The sequence below is a fragment of the Cicer arietinum genome, chromosome 4 (genome assembly GCF_000331145.2).
Source record: "Cicer arietinum cultivar CDC Frontier isolate Library 1 chromosome 4, Cicar.CDCFrontier_v2.0, whole genome shotgun sequence".
Classification (NCBI taxonomy): Eukaryota; Viridiplantae; Streptophyta; class Magnoliopsida; order Fabales; family Fabaceae; genus Cicer; species Cicer arietinum.
In genome coordinates this window covers 51,551,262-51,557,239 of record NC_021163.2, presented here as the reverse complement: position 1 = coordinate 51,557,239, position 5,978 = coordinate 51,551,262, and positions in this window count along the sequence as shown.

The following is a 5,978-nucleotide window of genomic DNA, read 5'->3' as shown; positions in this document are numbered from 1 at the left end:
GCTCGATTGTCACATCGTTCGTGAAAAGCTTCAACAACATCTTTTTTGTTTACTTCCAATCTCTTCGCACCTCCAGCTTGCCGACATGTTTACAAAGTCTTTGGATCCTACACCATTTCATGCTTTTTTATCCAAGCTTCGACTCACATCCATATGTTCATCAGCTTGAGGGAGGGTATTGATATATAGAGTTGTATTATACTTTGACTTAGGATTATTCAGTTTAGTTTGTTTTAGCTAGTTAGTTATTCAGTTTAGTTTATTTTAGCTAGTTAGTTATTCTAACTAAATTCTCTCTTTTATGTATAATTAGTTTTTGGAGTTTCCTATATATAACCCATTTTCTGAGTAATACAAATATACAATGAATAATATTCAGTAAAATTTTACTCTTCCATTCTGTAATAAAACCATCACCGTATTTAGAATATAATAATTAATTCATACATTTAGATTTACAAAGACAATCATTAAGTATTTCATAAAGCATAGTTATATGATTAAATTGTAACTACAAGTTATATAATTGATAATCATCATTTGATGTATCAAATTACAAACATATAGAATTCTTAAAACAAAATATAAAGGCAGAATTATGTCATCTATATACGAAAGTTATAACATACCATAAGTTTTTCAGACTAAGTATTGTTATAGCACAACATCCTGTGGACCTGGCTCCAGTCTTAACCATTCTTATCTACTTTAATATAATAAAAATAGAAAGTAAGATAATAATTTCAATGAGCTCTAAAATAGGGAAGAGTACGTAGTTGAAAAATTATATTTCTTAAATGCAACATTCATCATGATTAACATGGAGTTTATGCTAAAATACTTTAATTTTGTCTTTACTTAATAGCATGTAAAATAACATATTCTTAAGTTTTCTATAAGTATGAAAACATAATTTAGTCATCTTTTCCTTTGAGTATGGAAAACATAACTTAAATCATTTTTCCCTTTAAGTAAGGAAATTAACATGTCCTCTTTTTTTTTTTTTCTTTGAGTACGGAAAAATTTCTCAATTATCTTGATGTGGGTCACCAAGATAATTGAGTCCTCTTGATAAAGTTGGTCTAGCCATGACGCCAAACCGGCATCTCGATTCGTTCTTCCTTTATCCATTGTTTCATGCCTAAAATAAATCTCAAATGTCCACTACGCCAAAAATAGGATTTTATAGCGCGCATTTTACCGCGTTTACTAAATACAAGCGTTGTTGTAAATATATTTTAAAAATAACGGAGCATATAATGGCGCTTTTTTGACAAGCGCTGTTGTAGGGTCATATAGCGTTTGCGCATAATTTTTACAAGGCTTTTACACAAGCGCTGTATAATGAAGCGCCCTCACATAATGTTTTACAAGCGTTGTAAAAGACATGCACTTTCAAATAATTAAATGACCTATTACAGCGCCTTTTTAACAAGCGTTGTAAAAGACATGCGCTTTCAGATAAATAAATGACCTATTAGAGCGCTTTTGTTACAAGCGCTGTAAAAGGTCACATAATTGAAGGACCTATTTGAGCGCTTATTCTACAAATGGGCTGTAAAATCATTCACTCATTCACTTTAAATAAAAATCATTTGCTTTAAATAAATAAAAACAAATTTAAAACAAATTTACGAACCCTCATCACCTCTACTCAGGGAACCCTCATCTCCTCTACGTATTGTGCAGCCATCTACTACTCCTCCTTTAAAAAAAATTGGATACGTTGTCTCTGGTATTTATTAATTTGTTGTTGTCACGAAAACTAATAAATTGTTACATAATAAATCATATAAAATCTTTTCTTTTTTGAAATTTGTTGATCTGTTCTGTTTTGAAATCTTTTCTGTTGTGAAATTGTTACATAATGGTTGATGTTATCAGTAGCTTATTATTTTTGTAACTGCATTTATATAGGTCATATAACAGGGATCGGAAATGGATGTCTGCCAATCGATTGTCAAAAGAGTATGAAAATGGAGTGAAGGAGTTTGTTGAGTTTGCATTGAAGAATGCAAAAGATCCAAATAGAGTCGTTTGTCCTTGTTTAAAATGTTGTTTTGGAAAACGCGCTAGAGAAGATGAATTGGAAGGACATTTAGTATGGAATGGAATTGATCAAAGCTATACATGTTGGATAAGACATGGTGAGAAAAAAAAGGAAACATTAATTTTGAGAATGGTTCGACATATGCTTCAACTGACTTCGATACAGATACATATGAGTTGGACCAAGTTGAGGAGATTGCAAAAGCAGTTGAAGAAGATCTTCGGGATTATCCTAAAATGTTTGAGAGTTTGTTGAGTGATGCAGAGAAACCATTATATAATGGTTGTACTAAATTCACAAGATTGTCGGTGATACTAAAGTTGTACAACTTAAAAGCGAGTAATGGATGGTCTGATAAAAGCTTCACAGAATTATTAACACTCTTAAAAGATATGTTGCCAGATGACAACGAACTTCTCAATCGAACCTACGAGGCAAAAAGGATTTTGTGCTCTATTGGCATGAGTTACGAAATGATTCATGTGTGTCCTAATGATTGCATTTTATTTCGAAACGAATACGAATTACTTAAGGCTGTCCGAAATGCAATGTCTCTCGATATAAGAAGAAAGAATCTACTCCAGCAAAAGTCGTGTGGTATTTTCCTATAATACCAAGATTTAGACGCATGTATCGCAGTGAAGAAGATTCAAAACACTTGACATGGCATGCAGATGAAAGAATTAGAGATGGAAAGTTTCTACACACTGCATATTCCCCACAATGGGCAAAAATTGATCACGAGTATCCTGGATTCGGGATAGAGTCAAGAAATCTAAGACTTGCACTTTCTACTGATGGAATGAATCCACATGGTCTTCAAAGCATCTCACACAGCATGTGGCATGTGATTTTGTTGATTTATATCCTACCTCCATGGTTATGTATGAAACGTAAGTTTATGATGTTGTCTTTGTTAATTTCTGGATCCAAACAACCGGGGAATGATATCGACGTATACTTGTCTCCTTTAATTGAAGATTTAAAAATTATGTGGGAGACATGTGTGTAAGTTTATGATGGATATAGGAAAGAATGTTTCAATTTGAGGGCTATGTTGTTCGGCACAATTAATGATTTTCCAACATATGGTAATTTATCAGGATAGAGCATTAAAGGTTAGTATGCATGTCCTATATGTGAAGAGAGTACAAATTGGATGCGGTTGAAACATTGTAAGAGGAATGTACTTCTTGGGCATCTTAGATTTTTACCTTATAGTCATCAATATTGTGGGTGGAGAAATGCATTCAATGGAAAATCAGAGGAAGGTAAAGCTCCTTTAGCACCGACTAGATATCAAATACTTGAAAAAGTACAAGGTTTGACCAATAAATTTGGCAAACCTTTTGCGGGAGAGCTGGTGAAAACTGGGTGGAAGAAAAAGTCAATTTTGTATATAAGACATTTCCTCGATGTGATGCATATTGAAAAAAAATGTATTTGATAGTGTTATTGGTACGTTACTCAATGTTTCAGGAAAGTCTAAAGATGGCATCAATGCAAGATTGGACTTGGTCGATATGGGAATAAGAAATGAATTGGGTCCCGTAAAGAAAGGAAATCGCACATATCTACCTCCAGCCGCTCATACTCTATCTAGAAAGGAAAAAAAAATTATGTAAATTTCTACTCGAAGTTAAAGTTCCAGAAGGATACTCTTCAAACATTAAAAATTTGGTTTGTATGAAAGACCTCAAGTTAAAAGGTTTGAAGACTCATGATTGTCATATTCTAATGGAGCATTTGCTACCAATAGGTATATGTTCCATTTTACCTGAAAAAGTTCGAAGAGCCTTAACTAGATTATGTCTCTTCTTCAGGGAAATTTGTAGTAAAGTGATCGATCCTCAGAAATTACCGACATTGTAGAGGGAAATTTTTGTTACTTTGTGTGAGCTTGAAATGTATTTCCCACCCTCGTTTTTTGATATAATGGTTCACCTTACTGTTCAACTGGTTAAGGAGACACAACTTTGTGGGCCAGCTTATATGAGATGGATGTATCCGATAGAACGATATATGAAAATATTAAAAGGGTACGTAAAAAGTAGAAGTCGAGCAGAATGTTGTATTGTTGAACGATACATTGTTGAAGAAGCTGTTGAATTTTGTACTGAATATATGTCCAATGTTGAATCCATAGGGCTTCCCATGTCTCGTCATTCGGGAAGAATGTCAGGAGAAGGGATAATTGGAAGGAGAATAATGACTATATCAAGGACAGAATGGCAGCAGACACAATTGTATGTTCTGCACAATGATGACGAGGTTCAACCGTATGTTACAATACACACGGATCAGTTATCTCGTTTGAACATGAATAGGAATCAAAATTGGATAACTCGAGAGCAGGATCAAAGTTTTATAACATGGTTAAATAATCACATAAAGTCAAAGTTTGATATAGACCCCAGATCAATTTCACAGAGATTGAGGTGGCTAGCAAATGGTCCGAGTTTACATGTCTTTTCTTACACTGGTTATGTTATTAACGGCTACACATTTTATACCAAAGAACAAGATGATCAGACCACTATGAAAAATAGCGGAGTCACTCTCGTAGCTGAAGCGATGCATGTCTCAAGTGCAAAAGACAAAAACCCAATATAAGCAAATCTATCATATTTTGGGGTTATCGAACGCATATGGGAGTTAGACTACACAATGTTTTGTGTTCCCATATTTGGTTGCAAGTGGGTCGATAATAGTAATGGCGTTCGAATTGATGAGTCAGGGTTCTTGCTTGTCGATTTTAATAGGGTTGGATACAAAGATGAGCCTTTTTATTTTAGCGTCGCAAGCTCAACAAGTGTTTTATGTCACTGATCCTGCTGATGATAAATGGTTTGTTGTCCTATCGACCAATAAAATAAGTGATGATAACAATAATGATGAAGATGTTGGTAATGATTTTTTATTTGCAACATCACAACCACATGAAATTGATTCAACTGATGATGGTTTATATCTTAGAGATGATCATGATGAGGGAATTTGGATTAATCCATCGTTTCGTATCGTTAATAATGGACAAACAAATGTGAATCCCACTAGGAAAAGAAGAAGGGCATCTTAATGTACATGTTTAATTGTTTTATATAAGCCATGTAATCTAAACTGAGTTCATGTAATTTAATTGTTTGATCTACTAGAATTGAGCATTTTAGTATTTAGCTTGAACTGTATTTGATTTTCTGCTTATATTTAGCTTGATCTTAGTGTTTTATACTAAGTTCATGTAATTTAATGTACGTTTGACCTGCCATAACTGATTTTCTGCTTATATTGAACTTGAAAACTTTATTTTAGTACTGGGAACTAAAATTGTTTGTTTAAACATGTTTAATTGTTTATTTGTTTAATAATAAACTTCATGTAATAATAAAATTTATTTTAATAATAAACTTCATGTAATTTATTTGTTTAAACATGTTTAATTGTTTTATATAAGCAGCCATGTATTTGATTTTTTGCTTATATTTATTTTCTGCTTATATTTAGCTTAATCTTAGTGTTTAATACTAAGTTCATGTAATTTAATATAAACTAGTAATTTACATGAACTGAACTGGAAAAAAAAATCCAAATATAGGTAATTTACATGAACTAAACTGAATATAAACTAAGGAGGTCACGAAGCTTTGTTTTATACCAAGTTAAAAGGTCCTTTAAAAAAACAGTAATATAACATAAGAAAACAAAGAGGCCTTTTAGAGCGCTTATTTGAAAAAGCGTTGTAAAAGAGCCTTTTAAAATAAAATAAGGAGGCCTTTTAGAGTGCTTATTTGAAAAAGTGTTGTAAAATGCCTTTAAAAAAACAGTCATATAACATAAGAAAACAAAGAGGACTTTTAGAGCGCTTATTTGAAAAAGCGTTGTAAAAGAGCCTTTTTAAAATAAAATAAGGAGACCTTTTAGAGCGTTA